The sequence below is a fragment of the Agelaius phoeniceus genome, chromosome 2, assembly GCF_051311805.1.
Source record: "Agelaius phoeniceus isolate bAgePho1 chromosome 2, bAgePho1.hap1, whole genome shotgun sequence".
Classification (NCBI taxonomy): domain Eukaryota; kingdom Metazoa; phylum Chordata; class Aves; order Passeriformes; family Icteridae; genus Agelaius; species Agelaius phoeniceus.
In genome coordinates, this window is record NC_135266.1 from 47,708,059 (window position 1) to 47,733,968 (window position 25,910).

Genomic DNA, 25,910 nt, shown 5'->3' on the forward strand with positions numbered 1-25,910 from the left:
AAGTATCCATGCCATGTCCCTCATATCTTCCCCTCCAAGTGTTGTCTTCCACCCTGACTTTTTCCCCTGCTTTTGTAACATCTGTGAACTTTACTTTGGCCTCTTTTGGTCCTTTTCACTTCACCTGATGAAATCCTGGTCCATTTCCTTGTAGTCGCTAAATTTCCAAATTTCCCCAATTTTTTTTTTTCTCTTCCAATTGCTATTCCTTTGACGGTATCTCCATTCCAGTGTGTTTGTAAGTCCTTCCTTTGTGTTTTGGCCTTCAGCGGGGATCAGTTTTGACAAGCTTTGCTGCATGTGCCTGCACTTGATGGCATATGGCCTGCATTTGATGGCTTTGATTTGGGGCAAGAAGTTTTTCCTTTTTTTTTTTTTAAGTATCCATGCCATGTCCCTCATATCTTCCCCTCCAAGTGTTGTCTTCCACCCTGACTTTTTCCCTGCTTTTGCAACATCTCTCTGCTGAGTTTTGGCCTCTTTTGGTCCTTTGCACTGCAGCTCATTTCCTCACAGACCAGTTTTTGAAGACTGGTCTCCCAATTTTCTGGAGTTTTTGGGCTATTTTTCAATTGCATTTCATTTGATCCTATCTCCTTTCCAGAGTGTTTGTAAGCCTTTCTTTTTGGGGTCGCAAGATTCCATTTCCCTTCCCGAAAGGAAATTTCATTTCCTTTCGGGAAGGGAAATGGAATCTTGCGATTTCAATGGGGACCAAGAGAGGAATCTTTGGTGCATGTGCCTGCACTTGATGGCATGCCATGCCTTTTGATGGCTTTGACTTGGAGCAAGATTTTTTTCTTTTTTCTTTTTTGTTAGAAGTATCCATGCCATGTCCCTCATATCTTCCCCTCAGGGTTGTGGCTTCCTCCTTGACTTTTTCCCCTGCTTTTGTAACATCTGTGAACTTTACTTTGGCCTCTTTTGGTCCTTTTCACTTCACCTGATGAAATCCTGGTCCATCTCCTTGTAGTCGCTAAATTTCCAAATTTCCCCAATTTTTTTTTTTTCTCTTCCAATTGCAATTCCTTTGACAGTATCTCCATTCCAGTGTGTTTGTAAGTCCTTCCTTTGTGTTTTGGCCTTCAGCGGGGATCAGTTTTGACAAGCTTTGCTGCATGTGCCTGCACTTGATGGCATATGGCCTGCATTTGATGGCTTTGATTTGGGGCAAGAAGTTTTTCCTTTTTTTTTTTTTAAGTATCCATGCCATGTCCCTCATATCTTCCCCTCCAAGTGTTGTCTTCCACCCTGACTTTTTCCCCTGCTTTTGTAACATCTGTGAACTTTACTTTGGCCTCTTTTGGTCCTTTTCACTTCACCTGATGAAATCCTGGTCCATCTCCTTGTAGTCGCTAAATTTCCAAATTTCCCCAATTTTTTTTTTTCTCTTCCAATTGCTATTCCTTTGACGGTATCTCCATTCCAGTGTGTTTGTAAGTCCTTCCTTTGTGTTTTGGCCTTCAGCGGGGATCAGTTTTGACAAGCTTTGCTGCATGTGCCTGCACTTGATGGCATATGGCCTGCATTTGATGGCTTTGATTTGGGGCAAGAAGTTTTTCCTTTTTTTTTTTTTAAGTATCCATGCCATGTCCCTCATATCTTCCCCTCCAAGTGTTGTCTTCCACCCTGACTTTTTCCCTGCTTTTGCAACATCTCTCTGCTGAGTTTTGGCCTCTTTTGGTCCTTTGCACTGCAGCTCATTTCCTCACAGACCAGTTTTTGAAGACACTACATCTCCCAATTTTCTGGAGTTTTTGGGCTATTTTTCAATTGCATTTCATTTGATCCTATCTCCTTTCCAGAGTGTTTGTAAGCCTTTCTTTTTGGGGTCGCAAGATTCCATTTCCCTTCCCGAAAGGAAATGAAATTTCCTTTCGGGAAGGGAAATGGAATCTTGCGATTTCAATGGGGACCAAGAGAGGAATCTTTGGTGCATGTGCCTGCACTTGATGGCATGCCATGCCTTTTGATGGCTTTGACTTGGAGCAAGATTTTTTTCTTTTTTCTTTTTTGTTAGAAGTATCCATGCCATGTCCCTCATATCTTCCCCTCCAGGTTGTGGCTTCCTCCTTGACTTTTTCCCCTGCTTTTGTAACATCTGTGAACTTTACTTTGGCCTCTTTTGGTCCTTTTCACTTCACCTGATGAAATCCTGGTCCATCTCCTTGTAGTCGCTAAATTTCCAAATTTCCCCAATTTTTTTTTTTCTCTTCCAATTGCTATTCCTTTGAAGGTATCTCCATTCCAGTGTGTTTGTAAGTCCTTCCTTTGTGTTTTGGCCTTCAGCGGGGATCAGTTTTGACAAGCTTTGCTGCATGTGCCTGCACTTGATGGCATATGGCCAGCATTTGATGGCTTTAATTTTGGGCAAGAAGTTTTTCCTTTTTTTTTTTTTAAGTATCCATGCCATGTCCCTCATATCTTCCCCTCCAAGTGTTGTCTTCCACCCTGACTTTTTCCCCTGCTTTTGTAACATCTGTGAACTTTACTTTGGCCTCTTTTGGTCCTTTTCACTTCACCTGATGAAATCCTGGTCCATCTCCTTGTAGTCGCTAAATTTCCAAATTTCCCCAGTTTTTTTTTTTCTCTTCCAATTGCTATTCCTTTGACGGTATCTCCATTCCAGTGTGTTTGTAAGTCCTTCCTTTGTGTTTTGGCCTTCAGTGGGGATCAGTTTTGACAAGCTTTGCTGCATGTGCCTGCACTTGATGGCATATGGCCTGCATTTGATGGCTTTGATTTGGGGCAAGAAGTTTTTCCTTTTTTTTTTTTTTAAGTATCCATGCCATGTCCCTCATATCTTCCCCTCCAAGTGTTGTCTTCCACCCTGACTTTTTCCCTGCTTTTGCAACATCTCTCTGCTGAGTTTTGGCCTCTTTTGGTCCTTTGCACTGCAGCTCATTTCCTCACAGACCAGTTTTTGAAGACACTACATCTCCCAATTTTCTGGAGTTTTTGGGCTATTTTTCAATTGCATTTCATTTGATCCTATCTCCTTTCCAGAGTGTTTGTAAGCCTTTCTTTTTGGGGTCGCAAGATTCCATTTCCCTTCCCGAAAGGAAATTTCATTTCCTTTCGGGAAGGGAAATGGAATCTTGCGATTTCAATGGGGACCAAGAGAGGAATCTTTGGTGCATGTGCCTGCACTTGATGGCATGCCATGCCTTTTGATGGCTTTGACTTGGAGCAAGATTTTTTTCTTTTTTCTTTTTTGTTAGAAATATCCATGCCATGTCCCTCATATCTTCCCCTCCAGGTTGTGGCTTCCTCCTTGACTTTTTCCCCTGCTTTTGTAACATCTGTGAACTTTACTTTGGCCTCTTTTGGTCCTTTTCACTTCACCTGATGAAATCCTGGTCCATCTCCTTGTAGTCGCTAAATTTCCAAATTTCCCCAATTTTTTTTTTCTCTTCCAATTGCAATTCCTTTGACGGTATCTCCATTCCAGTGTGTTTGTAAGTCCTTCCTTTGTGTTTTGGCCTTCAGCGGGGATCAGTTTTGACAAGCTTTGCTGCATGTGCCTGCACTTGATGGCATATGGCCAGCATTTGATGGCTTTAATTTTGGGCAAGAAGTTTTTCCTTTTTTTTTTTTTAAGTATCCATGCCATGTCCCTCATATCTTCCCCTCCAAGTGTTGGCTTCCTCATTGACATTTTCCCCTGCTATTGTAACGTCCGTGAACTTTACTTTGGCCTCTTTTGGTCCTTTTCACTTCACCTGATGAAATCCTGGTCCATTTCCTTGTAGTCGCTAAATTTCCAAATTTCCCCAATTTTTTTTTTTCTCTTCCAATTGCTATTCCTTTGACGGTATCTCCATTCCAGTGTGTTTGTAAGTCCTTCCTTTGTGTTTTGGCCTTCAGCGGGGATCAGTTTTGACAAGCTTTGCTGCATGTGCCTGCACTTGATGGCATATGGCCTGCATTTGATGGCTTTGATTTGGGGCAAGAAGTTTTTCCTTTTTTTTTTTTTAAGTATCCATGCCATGTCCCTCATATCTTCCCCTCCAAGTGTTGTCTTCCACCCTGACTTTTTCCCTGCTTTTGCAACATCTCTCTGCTGAGTTTTGGCCTCTTTTGGTCCTTTGCACTGCAGCTCATTTCCTCACAGACCAGTTTTTGAAGACTGGTCTCCCAATTTTCTGGAGTTTTTGGGCTATTTTTCAATTGCATTTCATTTGATCCTATCTCCTTTCCAGAGTGTTTGTAAGCCTTTCTTTTTGGGGTCGCAAGATTCCATTTCCCTTCCCGAAAGGAAATTTCATTTCCTTTCGGGAAGGGAAATGGAATCTTGCGATTTCAATGGGGACCAAGAGAGGAATCTTTGGTGCATGTGCCTGCACTTGATGGCATGCCATGCCTTTTGATGGCTTTGACTTGGAGCAAGATTTTTTTCTTTTTTCTTTTTTGTTAGAAGTATCCATGCCATGTCCCTCATATCTTCCCCTCAGGGTTGTGGCTTCCTCCTTGACTTTTTCCCCTGCTTTTGTAACATCTGTGAACTTTACTTTGGCCTCTTTTGGTCCTTTTCACTTCACCTGATGAAATCCTGGTCCATCTCCTTGTAGTCGCTAAATTTCCAAATTTCCCCAATTTTTTTTTTTTCTCTTCCAATTGCAATTCCTTTGACAGTATCTCCATTCCAGTGTGTTTGTAAGTCCTTCCTTTGTGTTTTGGCCTTCAGCGGGGATCAGTTTTGACAAGCTTTGCTGCATGTGCCTGCACTTGATGGCATATGGCCTGCATTTGATGGCTTTGATTTGGGGCAAGAAGTTTTTCCTTTTTTTTTTTTTAAGTATCCATGCCATGTCCCTCATATCTTCCCCTCCAAGTGTTGTCTTCCACCCTGACTTTTTCCCCTGCTTTTGTAACATCTGTGAACTTTACTTTGGCCTCTTTTGGTCCTTTTCACTTCACCTGATGAAATCCTGGTCCATCTCCTTGTAGTCGCTAAATTTCCAAATTTCCCCAATTTTTTTTTTTCTCTTCCAATTGCTATTCCTTTGACGGTATCTCCATTCCAGTGTGTTTGTAAGTCCTTCCTTTGTGTTTTGGCCTTCAGCGGGGATCAGTTTTGACAAGCTTTGCTGCATGTGCCTGCACTTGATGGCATATGGCCTGCATTTGATGGCTTTGATTTGGGGCAAGAAGTTTTTCCTTTTTTTTTTTTTAAGTATCCATGCCATGTCCCTCATATCTTCCCCTCCAAGTGTTGTCTTCCACCCTGACTTTTTCCCTGCTTTTGCAACATCTCTCTGCTGAGTTTTGGCCTCTTTTGGTCCTTTGCACTGCAGCTCATTTCCTCACAGACCAGTTTTTGAAGACACTACATCTCCCAATTTTCTGGAGTTTTTGGGCTATTTTTCAATTGCATTTCATTTGATCCTATCTCCTTTCCAGAGTGTTTGTAAGCCTTTCTTTTTGGGGTCGCAAGATTCCATTTCCCTTCCCGAAAGGAAATGAAATTTCCTTTCGGGAAGGGAAATGGAATCTTGCGATTTCAATGGGGACCAAGAGAGGAATCTTTGGTGCATGTGCCTGCACTTGATGGCATGCCATGCCTTTTGATGGCTTTGACTTGGAGCAAGATTTTTTTCTTTTTTCTTTTTTGTTAGAAGTATCCATGCCATGTCCCTCATATCTTCCCCTCCAGGTTGTGGCTTCCTCCTTGACTTTTTCCCCTGCTTTTGTAACATCTGTGAACTTTACTTTGGCCTCTTTTGGTCCTTTTCACTTCACCTGATGAAATCCTGGTCCATCTCCTTGTAGTCGCTAAATTTCCAAATTTCCCCAATTTTTTTTTTTCTCTTCCAATTGCTATTCCTTTGAAGGTATCTCCATTCCAGTGTGTTTGTAAGTCCTTCCTTTGTGTTTTGGCCTTCAGCGGGGATCAGTTTTGACAAGCTTTGCTGCATGTGCCTGCACTTGATGGCATATGGCCAGCATTTGATGGCTTTAATTTTGGGCAAGAAGTTTTTCCTTTTTTTTTTTTTAAGTATCCATGCCATGTCCCTCATATCTTCCCCTCCAAGTGTTGTCTTCCACCCTGACTTTTTCCCCTGCTTTTGTAACATCTGTGAACTTTACTTTGGCCTCTTTTGGTCCTTTTCACTTCACCTGATGAAATCCTGGTCCATCTCCTTGTAGTCGCTAAATTTCCAAATTTCCCCAGTTTTTTTTTTTCTCTTCCAATTGCTATTCCTTTGACGGTATCTCCATTCCAGTGTGTTTGTAAGTCCTTCCTTTGTGTTTTGGCCTTCAGTGGGGATCAGTTTTGACAAGCTTTGCTGCATGTGCCTGCACTTGATGGCATATGGCCTGCATTTGATGGCTTTGATTTGGGGCAAGAAGTTTTTCCTTTTTTTTTTTTTAAGTATCCATGCCATGTCCCTCATATCTTCCCCTCCAAGTGTTGTCTTCCACCCTGACTTTTTCCCTGCTTTTGCAACATCTCTCTGCTGAGTTTTGGCCTCTTTTGGTCCTTTGCACTGCAGCTCATTTCCTCACAGACCAGTTTTTGAAGACACTACATCTCCCAATTTTCTGGAGTTTTTGGGCTATTTTTCAATTGCATTTCATTTGATCCTATCTCCTTTCCAGAGTGTTTGTAAGCCTTTCTTTTTGGGGTCGCAAGATTCCATTTCCCTTCCCGAAAGGAAATTTCATTTCCTTTCGGGAAGGGAAATGGAATCTTGCGATTTCAATGGGGACCAAGAGAGGAATCTTTGGTGCATGTGCCTGCACTTGATGGCATGCCATGCCTTTTGATGGCTTTGACTTGGAGCAAGATTTTTTTCTTTTTTCTTTTTTGTTAGAAATATCCATGCCATGTCCCTCATATCTTCCCCTCCAGGTTGTGGCTTCCTCCTTGACTTTTTCCCCTGCTTTTGTAACATCTGTGAACTTTACTTTGGCCTCTTTTGGTCCTTTTCACTTCACCTGATGAAATCCTGGTCCATCTCCTTGTAGTCGCTAAATTTCCAAATTTCCCCAATTTTTTTTTTCTCTTCCAATTGCAATTCCTTTGACGGTATCTCCATTCCAGTGTGTTTGTAAGTCCTTCCTTTGTGTTTTGGCCTTCAGCGGGGATCAGTTTTGACAAGCTTTGCTGCATGTGCCTGCACTTGATGGCATATGGCCAGCATTTGATGGCTTTAATTTTGGGCAAGAAGTTTTTCCTTTTTTTTTTTTTAAGTATCCATGCCATGTCCCTCATACCTTCCCCTCCAAGTGTTGGCTTCCTCATTGACATTTTCCCCTGCTATTGTAACGTCCGTGAACTTTACTTTGGCCTCTTTTGGTCCTTTTCACTTCACCTGATGAAATCCTGGTCCATCTCCTTGTAGTCGCTAAATTTCCAAATTTCCCCAATTTTTTTTTTTTCTCTTCCAATTGCAATTCCTTTGACAGTATCTCCATTCCAGTGTGTTTGTAAGTCCTTCCTTTGTGTTTTGGCCTTCAGCGGGGATCAGTTTTGACAAGCTTTGCTGCATGTGCCTGCACTTGATGGCATATGGCCAGCATTTGATGGCTTTAATTTTGGGCAAGAAGTTTTTCCTTTTTTTTTTTTTAAGTATCCATGCCATGTCCCTCATATCTTCCCCTCCAAGTGTTGTCTTCCACCCTGACTTTTTCCCCTGCTTTTGTAACATCTGTGAACTTTACTTTGGCCTCTTTTGGTCCTTTTCACTTCACCTGATGAAATCCTGGTCCATCTCCTTGTAGTCGCTAAATTTCCAAATTTCCCCAGTTTTTTTTTTTCTCTTCCAATTGCTATTCCTTTGACGGTATCTCCATTCCAGTGTGTTTGTAAGTCCTTCCTTTGTGTTTTGGCCTTCAGTGGGGATCAGTTTTGACAAGCTTTGCTGCATGTGCCTGCACTTGATGGCATATGGCCTGCATTTGATGGCTTTGATTTGGGGCAAGAAGTTTTTCCTTTTTTTTTTTTTTAAGTATCCATGCCATGTCCCTCATATCTTCCCCTCCAAGTGTTGTCTTCCACCCTGACTTTTTCCCTGCTTTTGCAACATCTCTCTGCTGAGTTTTGGCCTCTTTTGGTCCTTTGCACTGCAGCTCATTTCCTCACAGACCAGTTTTTGAAGACACTACATCTCCCAATTTTCTGGAGTTTTTGGGCTATTTTTCAATTGCATTTCATTTGATCCTATCTCCTTTCCAGAGTGTTTGTAAGCCTTTCTTTTTGGGGTCGCAAGATTCCATTTCCCTTCCCGAAAGGAAATTTCATTTCCTTTCGGGAAGGGAAATGGAATCTTGCGATTTCAATGGGGACCAAGAGAGGAATCTTTGGTGCATGTGCCTGCACTTGATGGCATGCCATGCCTTTTGATGGCTTTGACTTGGAGCAAGATTTTTTTCTTTTTTCTTTTTTGTTAGAAGTATCCATGCCATGTCCCTCATATCTTCCCCTCGAAGTGTTGGCTTCCTCCTTGACTTTTTCCCCTGCTATTGTAACGTCTGTGAACTTTACTTTGGCCTCTTTTGGTCCTTTTCACTTCACCTGATGAAATCCTGGTCCATCTCCTTGTAGTCGCTAAATTTCCAAATTTCCCCAATTTTTTTTTTTCTCTTCCAATTGCTATTCCTTTGAAGGTATCTCCATTCCAGTGTGTTTGTAAGTCCTTCCTTTGTGTTTTGGCCTTCAGCAGGGATCAGTTTTGACAAGCTTTGCTGCATGTGCCTGCACTTGATGGCATATGGCCAGCATTTGATGGCTTTAATTTTGGGCAAGAAGTTTTTCCTTTTTTTTTTTTTAAGTATCCATGCCATGTCCCTCATATCTTCCCCTCCAAGTGTTGTCTTCCACCCTGACTTTTTCCCCTGCTTTTGTAACATCTGTGAACTTTACTTTGGCCTCTTTTGGTCCTTTTCACTTCACCTGATGAAATCCTGGTCCATCTCCTTGTAGTCGCTAAATTTCCAAATTTCCCCAATTTTTTTTTTTTCTCTTCCAATTGCAATTCCTTTGACGGTATCTCCATTCCAGTGTGTTTGTAAGTCCTTCCTTTGTGTTTTGGCCTTCAGCGGGGATCAGTTTTGACAAGCTTTGCTGCATGTGCCTGCACTTGATGGCATATGGCCTGCATTTGATGGCTTTGATTTGGGGCAAGAAGTTTTTCCTTTTTTTTTTTTTAAGTATCCATGCCATGTCCCTCATATCTTCCCCTCCAAGTGTTGTCTTCCACCCTGACTTTTTCCCTGCTTTTGCAACATCTCTCTGCTGAGTTTTGGCCTCTTTTGGTCCTTTGCACTGCAGCTCATTTCCTCACAGACCAGTTTTTGAAGACTGGTCTCCCAATTTTCTGGAGTTTTTGGGCTATTTTTCAATTGCATTTCATTTGATCCTATCTCCTTTCCAGAGTGTTTGTAAGCCTTTCTTTTTGGGGTCGCAAGATTCCATTTCCCTTCCCGAAAGGAAATTTCATTTCCTTTCGGGAAGGGAAATGGAATCTTGCGATTTCAATGGGGACCAAGAGAGGAATCTTTGGTGCATGTGCCTGCACTTGATGGCATGCCATGCCTTTTGATGGCTTTGACTTGGAGCAAGATTTTTTTCTTTTTTCTTTTTTGTTAGAAGTATCCATGCCATGTCCCTCATATCTTCCCCTCCAGGTTGTGGCTTCCTCCTTGACTTTTTCCCCTGCTTTTGTAACATCTGTGAACTTTACTTTGGCCTCTTTTGGTCCTTTTCACTTCACCTGATGAAATCCTGGTCCATCTCCTTGTAGTCGCTAAATTTCCAAATTTCCCCAATTTTTTTTTTTTCTCTTCCAATTGCAATTCCTTTGACAGTATCTCCATTCCAGTGTGTTTGTAAGTCCTTCCTTTGTGTTTTGGCCTTCAGCGGGGATCAGTTTTGACAAGCTTTGCTGCATGTGCCTGCACTTGATGGCATATGGCCTGCATTTGATGGCTTTGATTTGGGGCAAGAAGTTTTTCCTTTTTTTTTTTTTAAGTATCCATGCCATGTCCCTCATATCTTCCCCTCCAAGTGTTGTCTTCCACCCTGACTTTTTCCCCTGCTTTTGTAACATCTGTGAACTTTACTTTGGCCTCTTTTGGTCCTTTTCACTTCACCTGATGAAATCCTGGTCCATTTCCTTGTAGTCGCTAAATTTCCAAATTTCCCCAATTTTTTTTTTTCTCTTCCAATTGCTATTCCTTTGACGGTATCTCCATTCCAGTGTGTTTGTAAGTCCTTCCTTTGTGTTTTGGCCTTCAGCGGGGATCAGTTTTGACAAGCTTTGCTGCATGTGCCTGCACTTGATGGCATATGGCCTGCATTTGATGGCTTTGATTTGGGGCAAGAAGTTTTTCCTTTTTTTTTTTTTTAAGTATCCATGCCATGTCCCTCATATCTTCCCCTCCAAGTGTTGTCTTCCACCCTGACTTTTTCCCTGCTTTTGCAACATCTCTCTGCTGAGTTTTGGCCTCTTTTGGTCCTTTGCACTGCAGCTCATTTCCTCACAGACCAGTTTTTGAAGACACTACATCTCCCAATTTTCTGGAGTTTTTGGGCTATTTTTCAATTGCATTTCATTTGATCCTATCTCCTTTCCAGAGTGTTTGTAAGCCTTTCTTTTTGGGGTCGCAAGATTCCATTTCCCTTCCCGAAAGGAAATGAAATTTCCTTTCGGGAAGGGAAATGGAATCTTGCGATTTCAATGGGGACCAAGAGAGGAATCTTTGGTGCATGTGCCTGCACTTGATGGCATGCCATGCCTTTTGATGGCTTTGACTTGGAGCAAGATTTTTTTCTTTTTTCTTTTTTGTTAGAAGTATCCATGCCATGTCCCTCATATCTTCCCCTCCAGGTTGTGGCTTCCTCCTTGACTTTTTCCCCTGCTTTTGTAACATCTGTGAACTTTACTTTGGCCTCTTTTGGTCCTTTTCACTTCACCTGATGAAATCCTGGTCCATCTCCTTGTAGTCGCTAAATTTCCAAATTTCCCCAATTTTTTTTTTTCTCTTCCAATTGCAATTCCTTTGACGGTATCTCCATTCCAGTGTGTTTGTAAGTCCTTCCTTTGTGTTTTGGCCTTCAGCGGGGATCAGTTTTGACAAGCTTTGCTGCATGTGCCTGCACTTGATGGCATATGGCCAGCATTTGATGGCTTTAATTTTGGGCAAGAAGTTTTTCCTTTTTTTTTTTTTAAGTATCCATGCCATGTCCCTCATATCTTCCCCTCCAAGTGTTGTCTTCCACCCTGACTTTTTCCCCTGCTTTTGTAACATCTGTGAACTTTACTTTGGCCTCTTTTGGTCCTTTTCACTTCACCTGATGAAATCCTGGTCCATCTCCTTGTAGTCGCTAAATTTCCAAATTTCCCCAGTTTTTTTTTTTCTCTTCCAATTGCTATTCCTTTGACGGTATCTCCATTCCAGTGTGTTTGTAAGTCCTTCCTTTGTGTTTTGGCCTTCAGTGGGGATCAGTTTTGACAAGCTTTGCTGCATGTGCCTGCACTTGATGGCATATGGCCTGCATTTGATGGCTTTGATTTGGGGCAAGAAGTTTTTCCTTTTTTTTTTTTTTAAGTATCCATGCCATGTCCCTCATATCTTCCCCTCCAAGTGTTGTCTTCCACCCTGACTTTTTCCCTGCTTTTGCAACATCTCTCTGCTGAGTTTTGGCCTCTTTTGGTCCTTTGCACTGCAGCTCATTTCCTCACAGACCAGTTTTTGAAGACACTACATCTCCCAATTTTCTGGAGTTTTTGGGCTATTTTTCAATTGCATTTCATTTGATCCTATCTCCTTTCCAGAGTGTTTGTAAGCCTTTCTTTTTGGGGTCGCAAGATTCCATTTCCCTTCCCGAAAGGAAATTTCATTTCCTTTCGGGAAGGGAAATGGAATCTTGCGATTTCAATGGGGACCAAGAGAGGAATCTTTGGTGCATGTGCCTGCACTTGATGGCATGCCATGCCTTTTGATGGCTTTGACTTGGAGCAAGATTTTTTTCTTTTTTCTTTTTTGTTAGAAGTATCCATGCCATGTCCCTCATATCTTCCCCTCCAGGTTGTGGCTTCCTCCTTGACTTTTTCCCCTGCTTTTGTAACATCTGTGAACTTTACTTTGGCCTCTTTTGGTCCTTTTCACTTCACCTGATGAAATCCTGGTCCATCTCCTTGTAGTCGCTAAATTTCCAAATTTCCCCAATTTTTTTTTTCTCTTCCAATTGCAATTCCTTTGACAGTATCTCCATTCCAGTGTGTTTGTAAGTCCTTCCTTTGTGTTTTGGCCTTCAGCGGGGATCAGTTTTGACAAGCTTTGCTGCATGTGCCTGCACTTGATGGCATATGGCCTGCATTTGATGGCTTTGATTTGGGGCAAGAAGTTTTTCCTTTTTTTTTTTTTAAGTATCCATGCCATGTCCCTCATATCTTCCCCTCCAAGTGTTGTCTTCCACCCTGACTTTTTCCCTGCTTTTGCAACATCTCTCTGCTGAGTTTTGGCCTCTTTTGGTCCTTTGCACTGCAGCTCATTTCCTCACAGACCAGTTTTTGAAGACACTACATCTCCCAATTTTCTGGAGTTTTTGGGCTATTTTTCAATTGCATTTCATTTGATCCTATCTCCTTTCCAGAGTGTTTGTAAGCCTTTCTTTTTGGGGTCGCAAGATTCCATTTCCCTTCCCGAAAGGAAATTTCATTTCCTTTCGGGAAGGGAAATGGAATCTTGCGATTTCAATGGGGACCAAGAGAGGAATCTTTGGTGCATGTGCCTGCACTTGATGGCATGCCATGCCTTTTGATGGCTTTGACTTGGAGCAAGATTTTTTTCTTTTTTCTTTTTTGTTAGAAGTATCCATGCCATGTCCCTCATATCTTCCCCTCGAAGTGTTGGCTTCCTCCTTGACTTTTTCCCCTGCTATTGTAACGTCTGTGAACTTTACTTTGGCCTCTTTTGGTCCTTTTCACTTCACCTGATGAAATCCTGGTCCATCTCCTTGTAGTCGCTAAATTTCCAAATTTCCCCAATTTTTTTTTTTCTCTTCCAATTGCTATTCCTTTGAAGGTATCTCCATTCCAGTGTGTTTGTAAGTCCTTCCTTTGTGTTTTGGCCTTCAGCAGGGATCAGTTTTGACAAGCTTTGCTGCATGTGCCTGCACTTGATGGCATATGGCCAGCATTTGATGGCTTTAATTTTGGGCAAGAAGTTTTTCCTTTTTTTTTTTTTAAGTATCCATGCCATGTCCCTCATATCTTCCCCTCCAAGTGTTGTCTTCCACCCTGACTTTTTCCCCTGCTTTTGTAACATCTGTGAACTTTACTTTGGCCTCTTTTGGTCCTTTTCACTTCACCTGATGAAATCCTGGTCCATCTCCTTGTAGTCGCTAAATTTCCAAATTTCCCCAATTTTTTTTTTTTCTCTTCCAATTGCAATTCCTTTGACGGTATCTCCATTCCAGTGTGTTTGTAAGTCCTTCCTTTGTGTTTTGGCCTTCAGCGGGGATCAGTTTTGACAAGCTTTGCTGCATGTGCCTGCACTTGATGGCATATGGCCTGCATTTGATGGCTTTGATTTGGGGCAAGAAGTTTTTCCTTTTTTTTTTTTTAAGTATCCATGCCATGTCCCTCATATCTTCCCCTCCAAGTGTTGTCTTCCACCCTGACTTTTTCCCTGCTTTTGCAACATCTCTCTGCTGAGTTTTGGCCTCTTTTGGTCCTTTGCACTGCAGCTCATTTCCTCACAGACCAGTTTTTGAAGACTGGTCTCCCAATTTTCTGGAGTTTTTGGGCTATTTTTCAATTGCATTTCATTTGATCCTATCTCCTTTCCAGAGTGTTTGTAAGCCTTTCTTTTTGGGGTCGCAAGATTCCATTTCCCTTCCCGAAAGGAAATTTCATTTCCTTTCGGGAAGGGAAATGGAATCTTGCGATTTCAATGGGGACCAAGAGAGGAATCTTTGGTGCATGTGCCTGCACTTGATGGCATGCCATGCCTTTTGATGGCTTTGACTTGGAGCAAGATTTTTTTCTTTTTTCTTTTTTGTTAGAAGTATCCATGCCATGTCCCTCATATCTTCCCCTCCAGGTTGTGGCTTCCTCCTTGACTTTTTCCCCTGCTTTTGTAACATCTGTGAACTTTACTTTGGCCTCTTTTGGTCCTTTTCACTTCACCTGATGAAATCCTGGTCCATCTCCTTGTAGTCGCTAAATTTCCAAATTTCCCCAATTTTTTTTTTTTCTCTTCCAATTGCAATTCCTTTGACAGTATCTCCATTCCAGTGTGTTTGTAAGTCCTTCCTTTGTGTTTTGGCCTTCAGCGGGGATCAGTTTTGACAAGCTTTGCTGCATGTGCCTGCACTTGATGGCATATGGCCTGCATTTGATGGCTTTGATTTGGGGCAAGAAGTTTTTCCTTTTTTTTTTTTTAAGTATCCATGCCATGTCCCTCATATCTTCCCCTCCAAGTGTTGTCTTCCACCCTGACTTTTTCCCCTGCTTTTGTAACATCTGTGAACTTTACTTTGGCCTCTTTTGGTCCTTTTCACTTCACCTGATGAAATCCTGGTCCATCTCCTTGTAGTCGCTAAATTTCCAAATTTCCCCAATTTTTTTTTTTCTCTTCCAATTGCTATTCCTTTGACGGTATCTCCATTCCAGTGTGTTTGTAAGTCCTTCCTTTGTGTTTTGGCCTTCAGCGGGGATCAGTTTTGACAAGCTTTGCTGCATGTGCCTGCACTTGATGGCATATGGCCTGCATTTGATGGCTTTGATTTGGGGCAAGAAGTTTTTCCTTTTTTTTTTTTTAAGTATCCATGCCATGTCCCTCATATCTTCCCCTCCAAGTGTTGTCTTCCACCCTGACTTTTTCCCTGCTTTTGCAACATCTCTCTGCTGAGTTTTGGCCTCTTTTGGTCCTTTGCACTGCAGCTCATTTCCTCACAGACCAGTTTTTGAAGACACTACATCTCCCAATTTTCTGGAGTTTTTGGGCTATTTTTCAATTGCATTTCATTTGATCCTATCTCCTTTCCAGAGTGTTTGTAAGCCTTTCTTTTTGGGGTCGCAAGATTCCATTTCCCTTCCCGAAAGGAAATGAAATTTCCTTTCGGGAAGGGAAATGGAATCTTGCGATTTCAATGGGGACCAAGAGAGGAATCTTTGGTGCATGTGCCTGCACTTGATGGCATGCCATGCCTTTTGATGGCTTTGACTTGGAGCAAGATTTTTTTCTTTTTTCTTTTTTGTTAGAAGTATCCATGCCATGTCCCTCATATCTTCCCCTCCAGGTTGTGGCTTCCTCCTTGACTTTTTCCCCTGCTTTTGTAACATCTGTGAACTTTACTTTGGCCTCTTTTGGTCCTTTTCACTTCACCTGATGAAATCCTGGTCCATCTCCTTGTAGTCGCTAAATTTCCAAATTTCCCCAATTTTTTTTTTTCTCTTCCAATTGCTATTCCTTTGAAGGTATCTCCATTCCAGTGTGTTTGTAAGTCCTTCCTTTGTGTTTTGGCCTTCAGCGGGGATCAGTTTTGACAAGCTTTGCTGCATGTGCCTGCACTTGATGGCATATGGCCAGCATTTGATGGCTTTAATTTTGGGCAAGAAGTTTTTCCTTTTTTTTTTTTTAAGTATCCATGCCATGTCCCTCATATCTTCCCCTCCAAGTGTTGTCTTCCACCCTGACTTTTTCCCCTGCTTTTGTAACATCTGTGAACTTTACTTTGGCCTCTTTTGGTCCTTTTCACTTCACCTGATGAAATCCTGGTCCATCTCCTTGTAGTCGCTAAATTTCCAAATTTCCCCAGTTTTTTTTTTTCTCTTCCAATTGCTATTCCTTTGACGGTATCTCCATTCCAGTGTGTTTGTAAGTCCTTCCTTTGTGTTTTGGCCTTCAGTGGGGATCAGTTTTGACAAGCTTTGCTGCATGTGCCTGCACTTGATGGCATATGGCCTGCATTTGATGGCTTTGATTTTGGGCAAGAAGTTTTTCCTTTTTTTTTTTTTAAGTATCCATGCCATGTCCCTCATATCTTCCCCTCCAAGTGTTGTCTTCCACCCTGACTTTTTCCCTGCTTTTGCAACATCTCTCTGCTGAGTTTTGGCCTCTTTTGGTCCTTTGCACTGCAGCTCATTTCCTCACAGACCAGTTTTTGAAGACTGGTCTCCCAATTTTCTGGAGTTTTTGGGCTATTTTTCAATTGCATTTCATTTGATCCTATCTCCTTTCCAGAGTGTTTGTAAGCCTTTCTTTTTGGGGTCGCAAGATTCCATTTCCCTTCCCGAAAGGAAATGAAATTTCCTTTCGGGAAGGGAAATGGAATCTTGCGATTTCAATGGGGACCAAGAGAGGAATCTTTGGTGCATGTGCCTGCACTTGATGGCATGCCATGCCTTTTGATGGCTTTGACTTGGAGCAAGATTTTTTTCTTTTTTCTTTTTTGTTAGAAGTATCCATGCCATGTCCCTCATATCTTCCCCTCCAGGTTGTGGCTTCCTCCTTGACTTTTTCCCCTGCTTTTGTAACATCTGTGAACTTTACTTTGGCCTCTTTTGGTCCTTTTCACTTCACCTGATGAAATCCTGGTCCATCTCCTTGTAGTCGCTAAATTTCCAAATTTCCCCAATTTTTTTTTTTTCTCTTCCAATTGCAATTCCTTTGACAGTATCTCCATTCCAGTGTGTTTGTAAGTCCTTCCTTTGTGTTTTGGCCTTCAGCGGGGATCAGTTTTGACAAGCTTTGCTGCATGTGCCTGCACTTGATGGCATATGGCCTGCATTTGATGGCTTTGATTTGGGGCAAGAAGTTTTTCCTTTTTTTTTTTTTAAGTATCCATGCCATGTCCCTCATATCTTCCCCTCCAAGTGTTGTCTTCCACCCTGACTTTTTCCCCTGCTTTTGTAACATCTGTGAACTTTACTTTGGCCTCTTTTGGTCCTTTTCACTTCACCTGATGAAATCCTGGTCCATCTCCTTGTAGTCGCTAAATTTCCAAATTTCCCCAATTTTTTTTTTTCTCTTCCAATTGCTATTCCTTTGACGGTATCTCCATTCCAGTGTGTTTGTAAGTCCTTCCTTTGTGTTTTGGCCTTCAGCGGGGATCAGTTTTGACAAGCTTTGCTGCATGTGCCTGCACTTGATGGCATATGGCCTGCATTTGATGGCTTTGATTTGGGGCAAGAAGTTTTTCCTTTTTTTTTTTTTAAGTATCCATGCCATGTCCCTCATATCTTCCCCTCCAAGTGTTGTCTTCCACCCTGACTTTTTCCCTGCTTTTGCAACATCTCTCTGCTGAGTTTTGGCCTCTTTTGGTCCTTTGCACTGCAGCTCATTTCCTCACAGACCAGTTTTTGAAGACACTACATCTCCCAATTTTCTGGAGTTTTTGGGCTATTTTTCAATTGCATTTCATTTGATCCTATCTCCTTTCCAGAGTGTTTGTAAGCCTTTCTTTTTGGGGTCGCAAGATTCCATTTCCCTTCCCGAAAGGAAATGAAATTTCCTTTCGGGAAGGGAAATGGAATCTTGCGATTTCAATGGGGACCAAGAGAGGAATCTTTGGTGCATGTGCCTGCACTTGATGGCATGCCATGCCTTTTGATGGCTTTGACTTGGAGCAAGATTTTTTTCTTTTTTCTTTTTTGTTAGAAGTATCCATGCCATGTCCCTCATATCTTCCCCTCCAGGTTGTGGCTTCCTCCTTGACTTTTTCCCCTGCTTTTGTAACATCTGTGAACTTTACTTTGGCCTCTTTTGGTCCTTTTCACTTCACCTGATGAAATCCTGGTCCATCTCCTTGTAGTCGCTAAATTTCCAAATTTCCCCAATTTTTTTTTTTCTCTTCCAATTGCTATTCCTTTGAAGGTATCTCCATTCCAGTGTGTTTGTAAGTCCTTCCTTTGTGTTTTGGCCTTCAGCGGGGATCAGTTTTGACAAGCTTTGCTGCATGTGCCTGCACTTGATGGCATATGGCCAGCATTTGATGGCTTTAATTTTGGGCAAGAAGTTTTTCCTTTTTTTTTTTTTAAGTATCCATGCCATGTCCCTCATATCTTCCCCTCCAAGTGTTGTCTTCCACCCTGACTTTTTCCCCTGCTTTTGTAACATCTGTGAACTTTACTTTGGCCTCTTTTGGTCCTTTTCACTTCACCTGATGAAATCCTGGTCCATCTCCTTGTAGTCGCTAAATTTCCAAATTTCCCCAGTTTTTTTTTTTCTCTTCCAATTGCTATTCCTTTGACGGTATCTCCATTCCAGTGTGTTTGTAAGTCCTTCCTTTGTGTTTTGGCCTTCAGTGGGGATCAGTTTTGACAAGCTTTGCTGCATGTGCCTGCACTTGATGGCATATGGCCTGCATTTGATGGCTTTGATTTGGGGCAAGAAGTTTTTCCTTTTTTTTTTTTTTAAGTATCCATGCCATGTCCCTCATATCTTCCCCTCCAAGTGTTGTCTTCCACCCTGACTTTTTCCCTGCTTTTGCAACATCTCTCTGCTGAGTTTTGGCCTCTTTTGGTCCTTTGCACTGCAGCTCATTTCCTCACAGACCAGTTTTTGAAGACACTACATCTCCCAATTTTCTGGAGTTTTTGGGCTATTTTTCAATTGCATTTCATTTGATCCTATCTCCTTTCCAGAGTGTTTGTAAGCCTTTCTTTTTGGGGTCGCAAGATTCCATTTCCCTTCCCGAAAGGAAATTTCATTTCCTTTCGGGAAGGGAAATGGAATCTTGCGATTTCAATGGGGACCAAGAGAGGAATCTTTGGTGCATGTGCCTGCACTTGATGGCATGCCATGCCTTTTGATGGCTTTGACTTGGAGCAAGATTTTTTTCTTTTTTCTTTTTTGTTAGAAATATCCATGCCATGTCCCTCATATCTTCCCCTCCAGGTTGTGGCTTCCTCCTTGACTTTTTCCCCTGCTTTTGTAACATCTGTGAACTTTACTTTGGCCTCTTTTGGTCCTTTTCACTTCACCTGATGAAATCCTGGTCCATCTCCTTGTAGTCGCTAAATTTCCAAATTTCCCCAATTTTTTTTTTCTCTTCCAATTGCAATTCCTTTGACAGTATCTCCATTCCAGTGTGTTTGTAAGTCCTTCCTTTGTGTTTTGGCCTTCAGCGGGGATCAGTTTTGACAAGCTTTGCTGCATGTGCCTGCACTTGATGGCATATGGCCTGCATTTGATGGCTTTGATTTGGGGCAAGAAGTTTTTCCTTTTTTTTTTTTTTAAGTATCCATGCCATGTCCCTCATATCTTCCCCTCCAAGTGTTGTCTTCCACCCTGACTTTTTCCCTGCTTTTGCAACATCTCTCTGCTGAGTTTTGGCCTCTTTTGGTCCTTTGCACTGCAGCTCATTTCCTCACAGACCAGTTTTTGAAGACACTACATCTCCCAATTTTCTGGAGTTTTTGGGCTATTTTTCAATTGCATTTCATTTGATCCTATCTCCTTTCCAGAGTGTTTGTAAGCCTTTCTTTTTGGGGTCGCAAGATTCCATTTCCCTTCCCGAAAGGAAATGAAATTTCCTTTCGGGAAGGGAAATGGAATCTTGCGATTTCAATGGGGACCAAGAGAGGAATCTTTGGTGCATGTGCCTGCACTTGATGGCATGCCATGCCTTTTGATGGCTTTGACTTGGAGCAAGATTTTTTTCTTTTTTCTTTTTTGTTAGAAGTATCCATGCCATGTCCCTCATATCTTCCCCTCCAGGTTGTGGCTTCCTCCTTGACTTTTTCCCCTGCTTTTGTAACATCTGTGAACTTTACTTTGGCCTCTTTTGGTCCTTTTCACTTCACCTGATGAAATCCTGGTCCATCTCCTTGTAGTCGCTAAATTTCCAAATTTCCCCAATTTTTTTTTTTCTCTTCCAATTGCAATTCCTTTGACGGTATCTCCATTCCAGTGTGTTTGTAAGTCCTTCCTTTGTGTTTTGGCCTTCAGCGGGGATCAGTTTTGACAAGCTTTGCTGCATGTGCCTGCACTTGATGGCATATGGCCAGCATTTGATGGCTTTAATTTTGGGCAAGAAGTTTTTCCTTTTTTTTTTTTTAAGTATCCATGCCATGTCCCTCATATCTTCCCCTCCAAGTGTTGTCTTCCACCCTGACTTTTTCCCCTGCTTTTGTAACATCTGTGAACTTTACTTTGGCCTCTTTTGGTCCTTTTCACTTCACCTGATGAAATCCTGGTCCATCTCCTTGTAGTCGCTAAATTTCCAAATTTCCCCAGTTTTTTTTTTTCTCTTCCAATTGCTATTCCTTTGACGGTATCTCCATTCCAGTGTGTTTGTAAGTCCTTCCTTTGTGTTTTGGCCTTCAGTGGGGATCAGTTTTGACAAGCTTTGCTGCATGTGCCTGCACTTGATGGCATATGGCCTGCATTTGATGGCTTTGATTTGGGGCAAGAAGTTTTTCCTTTTTTTTTTTTTAAGTATCCATGCCATGTCCCTCATATCTTCCCCTCCAAGTGTTGTCTTCCACCCTGACTTTTTCCCTGCTTTTGCAACATCTCTCTGCTGAGTTTTGGCCTCTTTTGGTCCTTTGCACTGCAGCTCATTTCCTCACAGACCAGTTTTTGAAGACACTACATCTCCCAATTTTCTGGAGTTTTTGGGCTATTTTTCAATTGCATTTCATTTGATCCTATCTCCTTTCCAGAGTGTTTGTAAGCCTTTCTTTTTGGGGTCGCAAGATTCCATTTCCCTTCCCGAAAGGAAATTTCATTTCCTTTCGGGAAGGGAAATGGAATCTTGCGATTTCAATGGGGACCAAGAGAGGAATCTTTGGTGCATGTGCCTGCACTTGATGGCATGCCATGCCTTTTGATGGCTTTGACTTGGAGCAAGATTTTTTTCTTTTTTCTTTTTTGTTAGAAGTATCCATGCCATGTCCCTCATATCTTCCCCTCCAGGTTGTGGCTTCCTCCTTGACTTTTTCCCCTGCTTTTGTAACATCTGTGAACTTTACTTTGGCCTCTTTTGGTCCTTTTCACTTCACCTGATGAAATCCTGGTCCATCTCCTTGTAGTCGCTAAATTTCCAAATTTCCCCAATTTTTTTTTTCTCTTCCAATTGCAATTCCTTTGACAGTATCTCCATTCCAGTGTGTTTGTAAGTCCTTCCTTTGTGTTTTGGCCTTCAGCGGGGATCAGTTTTGACAAGCTTTGCTGCATGTGCCTGCACTTGATGGCATATGGCCTGCATTTGATGGCTTTGATTTGGGGCAAGAAGTTTTTCCTTTTTTTTTTTTTTAAGTATCCATGCCATGTCCCTCATATCTTCCCCTCCAAGTGTTGTCTTCCACCCTGACTTTTTCCCTGCTTTTGCAACATCTCTCTGCTGAGTTTTGGCCTCTTTTGGTCCTTTGCACTGCAGCTCATTTCCTCACAGACCAGTTTTTGAAGACACTACATCTCCCAATTTTCTGGAGTTTTTGGGCTATTTTTCAATTGCATTTCATTTGATCCTATCTCCTTTCCAGAGTGTTTGTAAGCCTTTCTTTTTGGGGTCGCAAGATTCCATTTCCCTTCCCGAAAGGAAATTTCATTTCCTTTCGGGAAGGGAAATGGAATCTTGCGATTTCAATGGGGACCAAGAGAGGAATCTTTGGTGCATGTGCCTGCACTTGATGGCATGCCATGCCTTTTGATGGCTTTGACTTGGAGCAAGATTTTTTTCTTTTTTCTTTTTTGTTAGAAGTATCCATGCCATGTCCCTCATATCTTCCCCTCCAGGTTGTGGCTTCCTCCTTGACTTTTTCCCCTGCTTTTGTAACATCTGTGAACTTTACTTTGGCCTCTTTTGGTCCTTTTCACTTCACCTGATGAAATCCTGGTCCATCTCCTTGTAGTCGCTAAATTTCCAAATTTCCCCAATTTTTTTTTTCTCTTCCAATTGCAATTCCTTTGACAGTATCTCCATTCCAGTGTGTTTGTAAGTCCTTCCTTTGTGTTTTGGCCTTCAGCGGGGATCAGTTTTGACAAGCTTTGCTGCATGTGCCTGCACTTGATGGCATATGGCCTGCATTTGATGGCTTTGATTTGGGGCAAGAAGTTTTTCCTTTTTTTTTTTTTTAAGTATCCATGCCATGTCCCTCATATCTTCCCCTCCAAGTGTTGTCTTCCACCCTGACTTTTTCCCTGCTTTTGCAACATCTCTCTGCTGAGTTTTGGCCTCTTTTGGTCCTTTGCACTGCAGCTCATTTCCTCACAGACCAGTTTTTGAAGACACTACATCTCCCAATTTTCTGGAGTTTTTGGGCTATTTTTCAATTGCATTTCATTTGATCCTATCTCCTTTCCAGAGTGTTTGTAAGCCTTTCTTTTTGGGGTCGCAAGATTCCATTTCCCTTCCCGAAAGGAAATGAAATTTCCTTTCGGGAAGGGAAATGGAATCTTGCGATTTCAATGGGGACCAAGAGAGGAATCTTTGGTGCATGTGCCTGCACTTGATGGCATGCCATGCCTTTTGATGGCTTTGACTTGGAGCAAGATTTTTTTCTTTTTTCTTTTTTGTTAGAAGTATCCATGCCATGTCCCTCATATCTTCCCCTCCAGGTTGTGGCTTCCTCCTTGACTTTTTCCCCTGCTTTTGTAACATCTGTGAACTTTACTTTGGCCTCTTTTGGTCCTTTTCACTTCACCTGATGAAATCCTGGTCCATCTCCTTGTAGTCGCTAAATTTCCAAATTTCCCCAATTTTTTTTTTTCTCTTCCAATTGCTATTCCTTTGAAGGTATCTCCATTCCAGTGTGTTTGTAAGTCCTTCCTTTGTGTTTTGGCCTTCAGCGGGGATCAGTTTTGACAAGCTTTGCTGCATGTGCCTGCACTTGATGGCATATGGCCAGCATTTGATGGCTTTAATTTTGGGCAAGAAGTTTTTCCTTTTTTTTTTTTTAAGTATCCATGCCATGTCCCTCATATCTTCCCCTCCAAGTGTTGTCTTCCACCCTGACTTTTTCCCCTGCTTTTGTAACATCTGTGAACTTTACTTTGGCCTCTTTTGGTCCTTTTCACTTCACCTGATGAAATCCTGGTCCATCTCCTTGTAGTCGCTAAATTTCCAAATTTCCCCAGTTTTTTTTTTTCTCTTCCAATTGCTATTCCTTTGACGGTATCTCCATTCCAGTGTGTTTGTAAGTCCTTCCTTTGTGTTTTGGCCTTCAGTGGGGATCAGTTTTGACAAGCTTTGCTGCATGTGCCTGCACTTGATGGCATATGGCCTGCATTTGATGGCTTTGATTTTGGGCAAGAAGTTTTTCCTTTTTTTTTTTTTAAGTATCCATGCCATGTCCCTCATATCTTCCCCTCCAAGTGTTGTCTTCCACCCTGACTTTTTCCCTGCTTTTGCAACATCTCTCTGCTGAGTTTTGGCCTCTTTTGGTCCTTTGCACTGCAGCTCATTTCCTCACAGACCAGTTTTTGAAGACTGGTCTCCCAATTTTCTGGAGTTTTTGGGCTATTTTTCAATTGCATTTCATTTGATCCTATCTCCTTTCCAGAGTGTTTGTAAGCCTTTCTTTTTGGGGTCGCAAGATTCCATTTCCCTTCCCGAAAGGAAATGAAATTTCCTTTCGGGAAGGGAAATGGAATCTTGCGATTTCAATGGGGACCAAGAGAGGAATCTTTGGTGCATGTGCCTGCACTTGATGGCATGCCATGCCTTTTGATGGCTTTGACTTGGAGCAAGATTTTTTTCTTTTTTCTTTTTTGTTAGAAGTATCCATGCCATGTCCCTCATATCTTCCCCTCCAGGTTGTGGCTTCCTCCTTGACTTTTTCCCCTGCTTTTGTAACATCTGTGAACTTTACTTTGGCCTCTTTTGGTCCTTTTCACTTCACCTGATGAAATCCTGGTCCATCTCCTTGTAGTCGCTAAATTTCCAAATTTCCCCAATTTTTTTTTTTTCTCTTCCAATTGCAATTCCTTTGACAGTATCTCCATTCCAGTGTGTTTGTAAGTCCTTCCTTTGTGTTTTGGCCTTCAGCGGGGATCAGTTTTGACAAGCTTTGCTGCATGTGCCTGCACTTGATGGCATATGGCCTGCATTTGATGGCTTTGATTTGGGGCAAGAAGTTTTTCCTTTTTTTTTTTTTAAGTATCCATGCCATGTCCCTCATATCTTCCCCTCCAAGTGTTGTCTTCCACCCTGACTTTTTCCCCTGCTTTTGTAACATCTGTGAACTTTACTTTGGCCTCTTTTGGTCCTTTTCACTTCACCTGATGAAATCCTGGTCCATCTCCTTGTAGTCGCTAAATTTCCAAATTTCCCCAATTTTTTTTTTTCTCTTCCAATTGCTATTCCTTTGACGGTATCTCCATTCCAGTGTGTTTGTAAGTCCTTCCTTTGTGTTTTGGCCTTCAGCGGGGATCAGTTTTGACAAGCTTTGCTGCATGTGCCTGCACTTGATGGCATATGGCCTGCATTTGATGGCTTTGATTTGGGGCAAGAAGTTTTTCCTTTTTTTTTTTTTAAGTATCCATGCCATGTCCCTCATATCTTCCCCTCCAAGTGTTGTCTTCCACCCTGACTTTTTCCCTGCTTTTGCAACATCTCTCTGCTGAGTTTTGGCCTCTTTTGGTCCTTTGCACTGCAGCTCATTTCCTCACAGACCAGTTTTTGAAGACACTACATCTCCCAATTTTCTGGAGTTTTTGGGCTATTTTTCAATTGCATTTCATTTGATCCTATCTCCTTTCCAGAGTGTTTGTAAGCCTTTCTTTTTGGGGTCGCAAGATTCCATTTCCCTTCCCGAAAGGAAATGAAATTTCCTTTCGGGAAGGGAAATGGAATCTTGCGATTTCAATGGGGACCAAGAGAGGAATCTTTGGTGCATGTGCCTGCACTTGATGGCATGCCATGCCTTTTGATGGCTTTGACTTGGAGCAAGATTTTTTTCTTTTTTCTTTTTTGTTAGAAGTATCCATGCCATGTCCCTCATATCTTCCCCTCCAGGTTGTGGCTTCCTCCTTGACTTTTTCCCCTGCTTTTGTAACATCTGTGAACTTTACTTTGGCCTCTTTTGGTCCTTTTCACTTCACCTGATGAAATCCTGGTCCATCTCCTTGTAGTCGCTAAATTTCCAAATTTCCCCAATTTTTTTTTTTCTCTTCCAATTGCTATTCCTTTGAAGGTATCTCCATTCCAGTGTGTTTGTAAGTCCTTCCTTTGTGTTTTGGCCTTCAGCGGGGATCAGTTTTGACAAGCTTTGCTGCATGTGCCTGCACTTGATGGCATATGGCCAGCATTTGATGGCTTTAATTTTGGGCAAGAAGTTTTTCCTTTTTTTTTTTTTAAGTATCCATGCCATGTCCCTCATATCTTCCCCTCCAAGTGTTGTCTTCCACCCTGACTTTTTCCCCTGCTTTTGTAACATCTGTGAACTTTACTTTGGCCTCTTTTGGTCCTTTTCACTTCACCTGATGAAATCCTGGTCCATCTCCTTGTAGTCGCTAAATTTCCAAATTTCCCCAGTTTTTTTTTTTCTCTTCCAATTGCTATTCCTTTGACGGTATCTCCATTCCAGTGTGTTTGTAAGTCCTTCCTTTGTGTTTTGGCCTTCAGTGGGGATCAGTTTTGACAAGCTTTGCTGCATGTGCCTGCACTTGATGGCATATGGCCTGCATTTGATGGCTTTGATTTGGGGCAAGAAGTTTTTCCTTTTTTTTTTTTTTAAGTATCCATGCCATGTCCCTCATATCTTCCCCTCCAAGTGTTGTCTTCCACCCTGACTTTTTCCCTGCTTTTGCAACATCTCTCTGCTGAGTTTTGGCCTCTTTTGGTCCTTTGCACTGCAGCTCATTTCCTCACAGACCAGTTTTTGAAGACACTACATCTCCCAATTTTCTGGAGTTTTTGGGCTATTTTTCAATTGCATTTCATTTGATCCTATCTCCTTTCCAGAGTGTTTGTAAGCCTTTCTTTTTGGGGTCGCAAGATTCCATTT